The sequence below is a fragment of the Grus americana genome, chromosome Z (assembly GCF_028858705.1).
Source record: "Grus americana isolate bGruAme1 chromosome Z, bGruAme1.mat, whole genome shotgun sequence".
Classification (NCBI taxonomy): domain Eukaryota; kingdom Metazoa; phylum Chordata; class Aves; order Gruiformes; family Gruidae; genus Grus; species Grus americana.
Window position 1 is genome coordinate 16,578,794 of NC_072891.1, and position 15,789 is coordinate 16,594,582.

Sequence of the window (15,789 nt, forward strand, 5' to 3'; positions counted from 1 at the left end):
GGTCAAGATAATGTACAGAATATAATTTTTCTTAACCTAAAGAACATCAGTTATATTAACTTAAAGCTGGGATAACTTAAAGAATTAAGAGTTTTAAGGATGCAGTCTAGGAAAGACACAGTGGGAATTAGAAGTCTGTGCAGTCACAGAGCTCCAGCATCACAGGAATTGCAGAGCTGGTGGTGAGGTGTCCTGCATGATTGAGTGCTGTGGTGGATCAATACAGGCAAGCAGGTAAGGAAGATGAGTGTGTGCGTAGTGCAAAGGAGCAGCTTAGATGCACAGAGGTGTGCTGTTGAGGAGGGAACCAGTCTGCTGAGCATTCATATGCCAAATAGCTGCAGAGGTGCACTGTGGATTTAATTTAGCACTACCTTTTAGATTTCACCTAAAACACTTCCTACTATTTAAATTCCAGAGTCTGCTGGGTTTACAAGCATAGTAAGTCAATTAAGCTAGGGACTTAAATTGTTACAAATTCAAAATTAGTTGGATATGGAATATTAGAATGTCACTAAAATGTATTTTAAAACTCTTTAATATAAAAAGCTTTCAAAAACCTATTTGATTTTCTATTTACCACAGTAAATGCAACTGTGATGGGTTTGTGAGAAAAACTGCCCACTAAGGCTGAACGTTTATCTGAACACTGGTCACAAAAAAAAAGGTAAAAGGTTAAAATTACAATACATGCGATTTATAAGAAAACTCAATTACTGAGGCTTCCCCTGAGCAGCTTCCTCAAAAATAAAATGCCTCTGGGGATGCTAATTTTCAAGTCTTTGAAACTTAAGATAACAAACATGCCTGCTGCCAGCTCAAAGCAGTACGTGGGGGCACCGGCCCGGCTCGCAGCACACAGCTGGCAGGTGTCTCGCAGTTCCTTCAGTGGAGCGGCCCTGCGTGGGTGGCCACGGAGGCTCCACGCGGGAGCGGCAGTGGGGACGCTTCGCCCGGAGGGGCGTTGTGCCTCGCTGTCTGTCCCACTGGATGGCACTGCTGATCCACATCAGCGCTGATGTTCTCCCTTTGCCAAAATTGCTTCAAGTTGCCAATTCTACTCCCTTCTCAGATATGGCGGCAAGCAGATGCAGTTATAAAGCCTATGAGAAAATCAACATGTCTTTCAAAGGCTTATAGACGGAGGATATGGTGCCTCTTCTTCTAATCTGGTAGGTATCAATAATGATTTGTATGGTAGGATGGGTATTGCAGCTAAAAAGCTGTAAATAGTTGCTGGCATTATTGCAAGGTGATTGATGCTTTAGTCTGTGATTTAGTTTGTCTTTTGTGCCATTTTAGCACTAGTGGTTCTGGATAAATTATTTTAATTCTGTACAAGAATAAAGAAATAATATTCTTCAGCCAGTTACAGAAGATGATATTATAACTAGAGCTTGTGCTTAAATGTCAGGCCAGAGGATGTTTGCACACAGGCTGCTCTCTGTTCCCTCGGGAGGCTGAAACTACAAATCAAGAATGTAGGTAGGCCTATAGCAGAGGTGTTCAATGGGTGAGACAGAGCAAACAACAAAACACAGTGCATCTGGGTAGAGGGGTATATTTAAGAACTGGTGAGATTAGATTGTCTCCCACGCAAGCATCACTCCCCTTCCAACATTAATGTTCATGATGTCTACCCTTCCCAGCAGGGAGGTCACAGGTGGTCCAGGGTCAGGCAGAAAGTCCTGTCTGTTTGTGCTGTGCAACTTCTTGCTGGTACCAGTCAGGACATTACTGGCCAAGGTTCCTGGGCAGTTCTCCAGCCTCTTAACCATCTTAGTGCCCTTTGCTGGATTCTCTCTGGTTTATATCTCGCATACTGCAGGCTTAAAACTGGACACTGTCTTGCAGATTCAGAACTTCAGGTCCTGGGCAGAAGGGAATGAGCACTGGTCCTCAATGTAGCCCAGTATGTGGTTAGGCTTTATCACTGCAGGGGCACACTGCTGAGTCCATTCACCGGTCCACCAGGAGCTCAGGTCCCTTTTGCAGATCTGTTCCCAAACCAGTTAGTCCCTGACCCTCACTGATGCATGCTGTGTTCTCTCCTGGATACAGGACTTCGCATTTTTCTTTGCTTAACATCTGGAGGTTCCTGGAGCACCTGTTGGCCATTGAATGCGCACTTGCAATATTTCTGGCTGTTCTTTCCCAAAGAGCCTAGTGTCTCTGGGAACACTGGCCCTGCACATGACAGCATGCAGAATCAGTCACCTGATGGGAGAGGAAAACAGCATTCAGTCTTTTCCTGAGGGCTGAAATCAATCGAGCCATCTACTCCATCAAAATAGTTGAACAACGCTAGTCTTAGAGCCTCAAAATAAATTCCTCCATAGTTTGGCATACTGGTGGGAGATGAGAGCTGTGAGTGTGAAAAGCTGGTACTGTCCCAGAAGTACACTTCACTAAACCCTGAAAAGTGTTGTGTTGTGTTGGTGACACCCCAGAAACACCTACTGTATTAATTACATTATTTAACACTACTCTCTGCAAAGCGATAACAATAGACTCTTCTGTTCTCAGGCATGACAATCAAGGTAGGTAGAGAGTGACTGAGGGACTGAGGACTGTATTTCTTAATCAATAGTGTTCTGTTGATAAAAGGATATAATTTTGGTGTGGCATCTTTCACATCTTCTCCACAGACTTGAATTATGAAGGCAGTTCCACAGCCTGATGTCAGAGGAGACATTTTTCCATGAATGTCAACATATAAGGGCTACTCTTCACAAACAAAATCAAGCCTGTTTCTCTACTTTGAATCAAATCCAGCTTGTCTTTTACAGAAGGTTTTTATACAAGTTTCCTAAACAAATGAATCTAGAAACAGCAGTTGCTTAGAACTTTCTCCTGTAACACTGATAGTGTTCACAGCCAATTGCCTTTGAAATTCATCTGGCTTAAACTTAAATTTTGTGGACATTTAAAGAAATGGCCTTATCTTTGATTCATATGAAAGCAACAGTTTAAATTTGACCTGCATATGTGCTATACATTAAATTCTGTCACATAAATTATTTTAAATTTTGTCATGAATCTGAATCATGGAGATTTAAGTAAACAAGTTACCTGGGAATCCTCTTTTCAGAATATAACCTTCATTCATCACATGTCCAAACCTTGCACAGTGTAGCATAAGGATGTACTGGTACAGCTGCACACTACACTGCTTTTAAAAAGCACAAGCTATTTGCAAGAAAATAAATGCAAATTACAACTTTAACTAACACAAATATTAAAAGAATCTTACGTTTTTTCCCAAAATTAGAGACTCAAATTTTGTCAAATCAAATTATTGAGAGCAAAGAACCTAATTACCTGGTTACTGCTACATTCATATAAAATAAGAGAGGCAACACTGAGTGTAATCAACATGTGGCTGAACTGTGCACTTGAATTCAAGCATCTTTTTTCTTGTTGAAAAGAATTGCTGCTGAGCGAATATAAATATCCTTCTTTTCAGCTGATTTCCACAGTGCCCATTGTCTATGGGTGTCCTACTGCCACCTGAGCCATCCCCTGAAGTCTCATGCGCTGAGCACGAGACTTACAGTCAGCTCCTGCCTTACTTTCCCCCAGGCATATACTCCGTGTCTCTCCGGTCTCTAAGCAGTGCAGCACAGCAGTTTCCTTCCTGCTCTGTTATTCTGTGCACCGAATTAATGTCACTGGCCTGACCTGTGATTTGCTGAGCAGATTGTTCTGAAATCAGGAGTAGGAGAAAATGCAGAACTGTGCTTCATCTGAAGCTGGCGGCCCACATGAGATTCTGCACTCAGAGGTGCAGCCACATGCTGGGAACCCTCCCCTAATCCTAATCACATCCTAGGTGTGTAAATTTACCCCATATTTGAGCACACAGAATTGCATACACTGGGAGAAAGGAAGGTCTTAGAATATTTGTGTCGCATCCACAGAATTTCAACAGTTACAGCACAATATGCAGTGAAATTCTTGAAATCTGATCCTGTATTCCTGGTGAAAATGCTGCTCAGATATTTCTGTGCATTTGTATGTTGCTAGTTTGTTTTCTTTTTGTGCTCATCAAAGTGGAATGGAGATCTTTGGATACTGGAATATCAGTGTTGTCACACCATTCCCTGCAATGGCAGAAAGGTCAGTTTGCTCCAGAAAGGTGCTTGCAACATACCCGGAGGTTGTCAGGCTGCATATTTATCTGAGCACAGGTAGAAGTTGGCATGACAGCTAGGGCACCACTCTTCAGAATGGGTATCTTCTTCCTGACACCTCTGTAAAATATCTAAACAAACTGTATATATTTGGAAGTTGTCTCCAATTCAAGACTGAATTCAGAAAAAAATTTGCTATTCTTGAACAACTGCAAGTAGGGTCACTCTTATTCCACTTTGTTCATTCAAAGTGGGTGAAACTACACTAGAAGGACATACTCCTGACCTGGGAAAAGAGCATCAGCACACCAATTTTATGTTCAGGGATAAAATGTTGTAAAACAGTTCCAGAGTAATTTCACAGAAGGTAAACCTTAAATGATAATGTCCTGTAAGATAAACAAATATTGTATTTCCAAAATGTGAATGCAGTGAGTTAAATCTTTGAATTAAGTCTTTTTATTTCTTCCTGGATCGTTGTTTGACACACTGTGATCGCAGGGGCTCTGTGAAGCACACATCCTGACCTCACTAAGCTGTGGGCCATGCTTGCTCTGTACTTCAGCTGCAGCACACCTCAAAGAGATGCACTGCAGCACTGTTTGCGCCTTGGCAGCCCTGTATGATTGCTTATTGCCAAGAGAGTGTGTTGTGAGTTGTACGTGTGTGGACCCAGGTCCAGAAGGCACACCTCACACCTTAGTCCATCCAGGGTGACAGCAAGCTATAACAAGGAGTCATGTGGGCTCTCTGAGGTGCCAGTGTCCTGGACCCCACCCAAAACCTAAAACTTCGTCCTAGTCATATTGATAGCGAGCTGGAACCAGTTCCTAAATAGACCATAGATGTATTGTGAATCCACTGAAATCATGTTTCTGCTGGGTCAAGTTAAGAGAGGACTAGGACCCTCTAACTCACTGCTGTAGGTCAAGGAATAACTAAATAGCCCCCCTGTATTTATCACCAAGGTTTCTAAAGATAAGTTTTCATCATACAACTATTGAAGGGTATTTAAGTAGGGTGTTGTTGAGAGTATCTAAAGTCCCTATACAGAGAGAAGGAGAGACAGTTGTATCCTCAGAGAGCATTTTGGAGATCCTGTGTTACTTTAGCACATTGCAACATCATTGCTCCTAAAGAATTTGGTTTATGATATTTAATTCTTTTTTGTTTTATCTCTTTGAAACAGCCTGAAAGTTCTCTGGACACTGGCAATATCGTGTCTTGTTCCTTGCTATCAATCACACAGAGGTCACAGTGCTGTTCCCTCCAGGAAATTACCCCATTGTTTGCAGAATAATAAGAGCTTCCTGTACATACTGTTTATTTTAAAGTCTAGGACATCAGAGTGCATTTTTGCCATAAATGTAGTAGGGTCAGTGCTATTACTCCTTTAATATGCTTAATATGCTCTGGAATCTCACTGCAGATTCAGGTCCTGCAATACCACATATGTGGCAAGGGTCATCAAAGTCAGTAGTACTCATATGGCTGAAATTTTGCATGTGGGTCTTTGCAAAATGAGAGGCTTGCTTTTCCTTTAGAAACTATAAAGTGTATATATATATATATATGTAGATGTAATAATAAATTAATTTTTTTCTTATTCAGTTGAAGAATTCTAACCAGACTGATCTGGAAGCTCTAGGCTTATTTGATTTTATGGATGTCTTCACTGATTTCATTGTCAGAAACTGAGGAATGGAATTTATTTAGTCCTGTGCTTGCCAGTCCCTCTTTGTATAGAACAAGAATCACCCTTTTCTTATTTTGGGGTTGCTGCAGTGATTTCCCCTCATTTAGCAACATTCTACAGGCCTGTGGTTTGGCTGATTACTGGCATAGCTCAAACAGCCTACAGCATAGTGAGGAATCTCTCTAACCAGGGGAGGCTAGAAGAACTTGGTTTCATAATTAAACAAAAGTGAATTAGCAGTATAATTTTCTGTCAAAGAAATAGGCACCAATCAATACCAGTGAGGGAAAAAAATCTACTGAAGTCACTAGTGACTATTTGATTCAGGAGCCAAATGTATTTCTATTGATCTGTGCATGGACCCTTCTTCTAGTAACCATCACTGTCCTCTTTCTTCCTTCCAACCCTGCTTGCAAAGGGTTTGACTGGAATGTAGAGAGTGCATTTCCTCATATTCTCCATATCCTCAGCATATGTACTGTTCCAGCACTCAACATCCATGTATTGCACCTGGCCTCACAACTCTGACCTTCTCTTTTCTCGCACCAAACCTAATTCTGGCTTCCCAATCCTAAGGAGAATTTAGGTTCTCCATTCTGATTCTCCTCTGTCTTCATATAGAGTCTAGCTGACTTTTCAATACCAAGGTGGGTGAAATCCAGAAGGGCTTGACCTGCCAGTCCCCAATCCCTCTCCCTCTTTCCTCGGATAGCCTGGTTGTTTTCCAGTTCAAACAATTGCATTTTAGCTTGAGCTCTCACTTTCTACCACTACCTGTACTTCTCAACATTGCACCTTCCCTAGACTTTCCAGACTTCCCAGTCCTTTTCTTCTTCTCTGACTGCTCACCACATCTCTGTCTGTTTCTTCAGCATCTCTTAGTCATTTATATAAGGTCATCAAAATGGCCATAGTGGGTCAGTCCATCATCTCTAGCAGATAGATACATCATCTACAGTGACTGGGCATGAAATGTAGTTTCCTGGCCGCCAGCAATTCATTTTTCAGACATTCTGAAGCAGTCATGATAACTTTGCATTTATTAACACTAATAATTTCTCCTCCTTGCCCTTTTTATGTGTCTGTATCCTTTCTTTTTATATGCTTTTGAAGCCAAGCTCAACTATCATCTCTTTATCTAGGTGAATCAAAGATTTTTATCAGTCTCTGGATCCAGATTTTTATTTCTGCAGCACCTGCTGTTCTCAGCCAGAGACATGGGAGCAATTTGTGCAAGGTACTGGCCAAACACAAAGCAGGAAGATAGATCTTACTCCAGTGCACTCACCATTCAATTATGAGAAACACAGGCAGATAAAAGTTAAGTGGGAGTGTTTGGATAGGATGACAGTGGATGGCTCTGCACAGTGATACAAGCACCACAGTAAAACAAAGTTTTAAAGACATTTTTCTTTATTTACCACTTCCTTTCTCATATTGCTTTAGGTAAACAGTCATCTTCCTTGTGTTTCAGGATTGTTCATCTGCTTGTTATCCTCACAGTGGCTTCTTTCTCTTGTCTGCAAAACCAAATTGCGTAAACTTTCGCTGTTGCTTCTTTCATTTTATTATGAAGAATCAAAGTTTCTTTTTCCTTTTAACATGACTGAATCAGGGGGAGTGAAAAGAAGCTGGAAAATCTATCACCTAAAGAAAGTATCTTGCTTATGTTTGTAACTGAAGAATATCTTTAGAAACGTTCTATCTGAATACCCTATTACAAATTCTAAGCCCCACTCTTCTGATAATCATCACTTTTACACACTACATGAGGAGAACCTTGTTGTGTACTGCCCTTAAGAAGAGCTTGTGGGTTTCTGGGCCATGCAATACTCCGCTGGCTTATAGGAAATAATAAAAACTGAAGCTGAAACCCAAAGTGAAAACATGAGCTGGAGACTGGGAGAGAAATTGGATGATCCAGACATGTTTTTCTGTGGTGCTTCTCTCAGACTTACTGAATTCTTAGAATTTAAAAGGAAAATAAAATCAGACATGTTTCAATGCATGTTTTCATGCTTTAGCCCCAGCCTGCAGCTAAGCATGACATGGCTGCTCACTCGCTCCTCCCCTACTCTGATGTTGGCTAGTTTGGGTCAGCTGTTCTCCCTGTGCCCCCTCCCAACGTCCTGTGAAAATTAACTCTATCCCAGCTGAAAATCAGGACAGTATCCACCCGTTATTCTATACTATCTATGTCATGCCCAGATCCTACACTTCCCAATTTATCACCACCACTCTTCCTGTCTTTGATGTATATATTAGTGTGTGTATATATATATGTATATGCACAGATATCATTCCCCTAGTCAATGGGCCATCCCTGTAAAATGTCCGTTGAGTTCGTTTAAGCCATGACTTTGGGCTCCATCTGTCATAACAGTTTTTCAGGGCAGTAGAGATGGTGTGTGGGGTTGAATTGTTGCATGCTGCACCTGATGCTCATAGCTAATGTATCTGGCACGGCCCATGCCCACAGTCTGCGGGCTGAAGAGGTCAGTTTTGAAGCAGTTGCTGGGCACCAGTTGCTGAAGGCAGGTGTAGTTCCATCATTGCTTCACTTTGCTTGGTTTCATCAAAGTTCATCCTTCATTAATTTGGGTGATTCTTACTGTAATACCGTTGATACAGCATATAGTAATTGTAGCAATGATGACATACAATGGCAGGGTTATTTAGCAATTAACATCATACAATTTAATTTATTGGCTGTTCTCACCCAAAATCAAATCCCCTTGAGGTACACATCAGACTTCCCCATCCTTCTCCATCACCCACCAAGTGCACCCAGGTCTCTGAGCAAAAGCAATCCTTTGGATGGGTTTGCCTTTGCCTGAAGCAGGGATAACCCAAACTGTCTTTCCCAACATGTTCTTCATGCGCACTTTATCCCCTTCTACTGGGCGTGGAAGTTTTGATTGGGCAGGGCCAGCTCAGCTGGTAGATCCCCTAGTGTTAACTAACCAGGTGGCCTTTGCTAAATGTGTATCCCAATATTTGAGGGTCCCACCACCCATTGCTCTCAGTGTAGTCTTCAGCAGTCCATTGTATCATTCAATTTTCCCAGAGGCTGGTACATGACAGGGGATGTGATGCACCCACTCAATACCATGCTCTTCTGCCCAGGTTCCTGTGAGGTTGTTTCGGAAATGAGTCCCATTGTCTGACTCAATTCTTTCTGGGGTGCCATGCCACCACAGGGCTTGCTTTTCAAGGCCCAGGATAGTGTTCTGGGCAGTGGCATGGGGCACGGGATATGTTTCCAGCCATCTGGTGGTCGCTTCCACCATAGTAAGTACACAGCGCTTGCCTTGGTGGGTTTGTGGGAGCGTGATGTAATCAATCTGCCAGGCCTCCCCATATTTATATTTCAACCATTGTCCTCCATACCAGAGAGGCTTTAACTGCTTGGCTTACCTGATTGCAGCACATGTTTCACATTCATGGATAACCTGTGCGATAGTGTCCACGGTCAAGTCCACCCCTCAATCATGAGCCCATCTGTATGTTGCATCTCTTCCTTGATGGCCTGAGGTGTCATGGGCCCATTGAGCTATAAATAATTCACCCTTATGTTGCCAGTCCAGATCCACCTAAGCCACTTCAATCTTAGCAGCCTGATCCACCTGATGGTTGTTTTAATACTCTTCAGTGGCCTGATTCTTGGGTACGTGGGCATCTATGTGAGGTACTTTCACAACCAGCTTCTCTAGCTGGGCAGCAATATCTTGCCACAATGGGGCAGCCCAGACGGGTTTGCCTCTGCACTGCCAGTTGCTCTGCTTCCACTGCTGTAGTCATCCACACAGGGCATTGGCCACCATCCATGAGTCAGCATAGACGTAAACCATCAGCCACTTTTCTTGGTCAGCAATTCACCTTACCAGGCAAAAGAGTAAGTCAGTCACAAGGTTCTTGCATTTCTGGCTGTGTATTGATGTTTCCCTGCCTTCAGTCTGATGGGGAAACACATTCTCAAGAACTGTCATTCCAATCTGAAGGGACCTTGATCCTTAATCTCCTGTTTCCTTTTCAAGTCTTTTACCACTAAGCTACTTTGGAAAGGTACTGTCAACCTCCTCTTTCATTTTTAAGTGTTTTCTATATCTGAACAGGGTATGATCTGATGGCATGGTAAGAGGGGAGGTAGACAAAGTATTTCTGGATTGCAACAGAACTTAGACATGATGGATTTCAGGCAACTTTCACAATTATGTAATGCTTGACAGTGGTTAGTCTGTTTTGTACCTCTTAGAAAGTCCCAGCTGTGACACCTGAGCATGGTCGAAGCTTGCTCATGGTAGCATAGAAAGTCTGTAAATGAGCTAGATGAACAATGAATAGAATCCACACTGAAGAGTTCAGTGTCAGTATTAAATTTTCAGTTGAAATTTGGGTAACTCATTGAACAGCTGGAGACAGTATGTCAAGTAAAAATATGAATGGAAAATTGGACTCCCACCCTGTAGACTAAGTATCAACCCATAATGAAACTTTTCTTAGCTGCAAATGAGATATAAACAGACACAATAAGAATTTTATTACAAGTGTTCATATTATTCAAAATCCTGACACCAGCTGGTGTTCAAATTACTGAAAAACCATCTCTATTAGTTCAGAGATAGGGAGATTAGTGTTATGTGAATAGTACATTATGAGTCCAATTCTCTGCTGTCAGCAAGGGTTTTTTTCCCTCAGCAGCAGCATTCTAAATTGCCTTTCTATCCAATTTTCTAGCCACACTAATTAAACTTCAGAACCTGATTTCATGTCCTCATCTGTGCTGCTACCTTAGCCAAAAGGGGAAATGCTATACTATGTAAATGACAGGAGAAAGTACATTTCACTGGAAGAGAACCTCAAACCTTCTGCCCCCGTGAGAGATAGCCCGGAGCAGCAGCTGGAGCTGGCTCTGGAGAGGAGAGGGATGTGGGTGAGTGGATCAGTGATTCCTGTTTACCAGTTCAAAGGGAATAGCATTGTGTTGAGACAATCTTTACTGCCCGAACCAAAAGTTAAACAAAACCCCAAAACAACAATTAAAAAACCCCAACAAATCTGTGACTGCCCCGCTTGCGAAAGGAAAAAAAACACTGCATTTTCTGTGCTTTGCTACATCTATGGCTTCTCTGCCAGAGGGACTGGGAAAGGACTATGTCATCCTCATTGCATTGGCATGTTAGGCTAAAAAGCTTAATGAGTAAGAAAAATGCAAATGCAGAGGGAGAAAAAGGTAATAAATTCCTTTTGGCCTATCTATAGTGACAGATGCACACATGTTTACTGTGAAGACTGATGGCCTCATTCCCGTTTACACCACCAGTCTTTGACCATCCCTCTGGCATGGTAATAGCATTACACTGGGTAGAAATTATATTATATGACTTCATGCCTGCTTAGAACAGGACCTTAATTCAGCCTACAGAAGACAGCTGTGTCCTGGGTGCTCCTGTGAGGGCTCTGGGCCTGGGCCACCCCACAGGGACTCCACGGCCCCACCTGCCACATTCAGTTTGCCTCAGCGAGCCATGGGCTGGCTTCAGTGTCTTGCTACAGCCTCCCCTCAAGTTGCAGAGTCATCTGCTGAGGGAAGAGGCCACACTGAAAAGACAAAAAGAGTTGTGTTTAGGTGGCGAAGGTCCCAGATGGCTGCTGGAAGTGTTCTGTCAGGTGTTTTCACATGACGCCCCTGAGCAGGTGCCAGACTTGACCATCCTGTGAGGCAGGTCTCAGCATGGCCAACATGGCACTCCCTGGGTGAGGCAGCACTGCTGCTGCTGAGCCCTCGGGGGCTTGTACAGAGCACAGGCACCTTCAGAAAGGCAAAGTATTATCTGGCTTTGCTGAGTATCAAACAATGCAGCTAGAGAGCAGAGGAGTCTGTTTTTCATCTGTTTTGTCTCCTCCTGACCCACCTCTCTGCTTGCCTTCAGATGGCACCTAAGGAGGGAGAGGGGAATGGAAAGGGAGGGGGGTAGATCTCAGCTCTTTGTACCAACAAGTAAAAAGAAAATTGAAAGATTCAACTGCACTATATGATCTCCTCAGCTGTGAGGTTTGTGCAAGTCTCACCACTGGTGGTATTGCTCTTTTCTCTACTGCAGTAGAGGCTGTGGAGCTCTTTATTGCACACAAAACTAAAATAACTTGATATTAATTGGGGAAAAAGACTGTACAGGCTTTTCGTTGTCATCAGTGTACCCTTGCAGTGAAGAAGACTACCTGTATGCTGGGCTGCAGTGCAAGGCAGGAGCCTGCAGGCTGAGGGAAGTGATGTGTTCCTCCTGTGCCACGTTTGGGAGGCCACTTCTGGAGCACCACATCTGGTTTGGGCCACTGGTCCCAGAGGTGATGATGAATTGGGGAGCAGCAAAATCCCATTCAGTGGATCAAGGGACAGTCAGAGCCTGAATTTATAGAGCCCTTGTAGTTTGTTGTAGTAACACAGAAGAGCATGGACCCCTCAGTGGAGGTGGTTTAAAACGAGCATGTCATAGATCTTTTTACTAACTGCAATACTTAAAACCATAATTTTACTTGCAAGATATTTCTCAAGGCTCCTCTGCATTTACTTGGTATAAAGCAAGAGCAGAAGGCCAATAAAAAATTCTCACCATAAAGTTGTGAAAACAAAAGGCAGAGAAGACCTGGAGGGAAATATTTGAATACAATAAAAATGTTCAGTGAAATTCATAGAGTGAGTATGTCTTGTTTTGAAAGCTTAGATAAACAATAAAAGGATTAGCAAATAAAAAACCCCCAAACTGGCGAAGTACATGTAAAAGAGAAAAAGAAAATATTACTAGAATGAATATTCTATGATAAATATGTTTAGAAGATAAATGTAAGATAGATTTTTTTTAAAAAAATTATGTATTTACAGATTATAAGAACACATCAATAGAAGACCTAGTGCAGTAAGATCTTGAGTTTAACTGCTGCTGGCCAAGAAGGAGATTCCAGTTTTATAAAGCTTGAGAATATCACAATTTATATAAAAGTTTGTTCTCTACTTCCAGTTTGCATGTGGGAGGAGAGAAGAATTTGCCTTTAATCATTTTCATAGGAGGAAGTTAGTAGAAATGTAAGCAGAAGTAAAGAGTTGGAAACAAAACAGAAATTTAATTCACTAACCTATGCAGTCCTCGGTCTCAGTTTTGGGAATGAGTATACATGTAATTAATCAATCAAGATTTTATCACTTCAGTATTTCAGAACCCTCCCTATGTCCATTTCATATTTAGAAGCACTTTTACAAAACTGTAATAAATTTTGTACTCAGACGCTCATTTTGCCTCTTTTGTGAGAGGTTTACTACTGATCACATTTAAGCCAGTACATTTATTCTTACTTTAAATGTCTAGCTCACAATATTCAGCAACCTCTACGTGGATGTACCATGTTTTACATAATGCAACATCTAATGAAAATGAGATCCTATATATTCTATATAATAAGTATTTTGCCTAAATATTCTATGAATCTATGAATCTCTGCCAAACTTCCAGCAGGCCCTGGTGAGCCATTATCTTTCCTCTCTATGATGAATTTGCTATGTTACGTCTTTTTTTTTTTTAACACTTTGGCATGTTAATGGAGCACGCTGCCACAAGAAATTAATATTCATATATGAATATATTAACCAGTATATTCTTGCTTCAAATAATTGACTATATATGAGGAATAATTCACCTAGGGTAATCACAACTGAAGACAAATGTCAGTTCTATGAAGCTCCATATTTCTGAGTTTAAACCAGTCTGAGAAATTAGAATGAGATTCATGCAGGTTATATTGCTTTCTTAGTTTCTTGATTCTTTCTTAGTTTCTTAGATTCTTGCAGTCTTTAGGCACATTGGCTATTTTCTACTGATGTAAGTGGGAAAACAAACTAGATGTTTGGATCAGTTCCTGAATGGCAAGTTCAAAATGCATCAAAACCCCATCTTTCTTCCTTTAAGATAATGGGAAATTATCTTGAAGTTTAGTGTAGACTTATGTGAGGTGGACGATTTTGTCTAAATCAGCCCTTCTAAGTTCTATGTATTTATGGTAAGACCAGCGTCCAAGATGGCTAACTTAGAGTTAGGTCAGGAATTTCTCTGTTGTTCTATGGCCACTGATTTAACAGCAGCATAGACATATTCAGGTACCTCGACTCAGATTCATAACCAGGGTGATAAAGAATAAGGAAATAGTTTTAAGGGGATGACATGGTTCAGCCCCAGCTGGCAGCTGAGCACCTTGTGGCTGCTCGCTCACCCCTCCCCCAGCAGGATGGGGAGGAGAACGGAAAAACAACGGCAAGACCTCAAGGATTGGGATAAGGGCAGGTTACTGGGACAGCAAGGGAGAGGGAAACAATCAACAACAGTACTGATAACAGATACTAACAATGGGTGATAACAGAGAACAATTTACCGATCCAACGACCGACCGGATGCTCAGCCTGTCCTGGAACCGCGCTGAAACCGCGCTGAAACCGCGCTGAAACCACGCTGAAACCATGCCGCCCCCTCCCCTGCCCGGCTAGCCCTCCTTTTATGGTGAGCATGACGTCATATGGTATGGAATAGCCCCTGGCCAGCTTGGCTCACCTGTCCTGGCTCCTTGTGAAATTATCCTTGCCAGAACCAGGACAGGGAAGTTTTCTTCAAACCATTTCTAATAAAACAGTTGAAACAGCAAATGATCCAATAAAGGAGACACTTGAAGGTGAGAACAAACTTGGATGGCTTATGCTTTGAATTTATGTCATTAAAGGAAAGGTTAACACTGCGATTATTGTCATTAACTTTTTCTTACCCTTTCTTCTTCTTCTTATTATTATTATTTAAATGCCTCCTTCTGGTTGTCTGGAATGGCCCCATCTTTCTATTCCTCTTGAAGATGAAAGATTCTTTTGTTCTTTTTTGAAATTAAATGTTTCCAAACAGTGTAGAAAACACTTTAAACAGCTTCTTTTTTGTTTCAGCTCACAGGAGCCCCTTTATTTTTATTGGCGTTACTCTGAGTCAGATCAGGTAATTCTCCAGAAAAATAAATAAGGAAAGGAACTTTTATTATGCAGTATCTCCCCTCAAACTCTCCTTTTCTCAGTGGACATTTAAAAACACTGATTTGAGGATCAATCAGCCTGCCTTTTGCTCTTCTCTGAATCATTCTCTGTCTCTTCAGAATGCTTTGAGAAACAAAGTATAACTTCATGAAAAAACCTGTGCAGTCTTGGACTGCAATTAGATGCACTTAATGGAAGAGAGAGAGTACCCTGCTGTTGTGTTAAAAGTCTAGGTATTCACATTTTGTTTTAAATCTATTTGATTAATTCAAAGAATTTTCGTTACAGACCAGATGCTATAATTCAAATGAGATGACGTTACCTATTTTTTCATTTAATTTGAATAGCATTGCAGTGTGCTTTTTGCCTGTTACTAATACAGGAGATTTGGGGTTGCTTTTCAGTATCTGGTGTGGTTTTGCTCCCTCACCTGGTTCTATTAAAACAATCCAGGTTGGTGTAGTGGGTTGACCCTGGCTGGAGGCCAGGTGCCCACCAAAGCAGCTCCATCACTCCGTCTTCTTATCTGGACAGGGGAGAGAAAATACAACAAAAGGCTTGTGGGTCAAGATAAGGACAGGGAGAGATTACTCACCAATTACTGTCACGGGCAAAACAGACTCTACCTAGAAAACGATTAATTTAATTTATCACCAGACAAAACAGAGTAATAAGAAATAAACCCAAACCTTAAAACACCTCCCCCACACCTCCCTTCTTCCCAGGCTCAACTTCACTCCCCATTTCTCTCCCTCCTCCCCGCCCAGCGGCACAGGGAGGACAGGGAATGGGAGCTGTGGTCAGTTCATCACACATTGTTTCTGCTGCTCCTTTGTCCTCAGGGGGAGGACTCCTCACACTCTGCCCCTGCTCCAGCGTGGGGTCCCTCTCATGGGAGACAG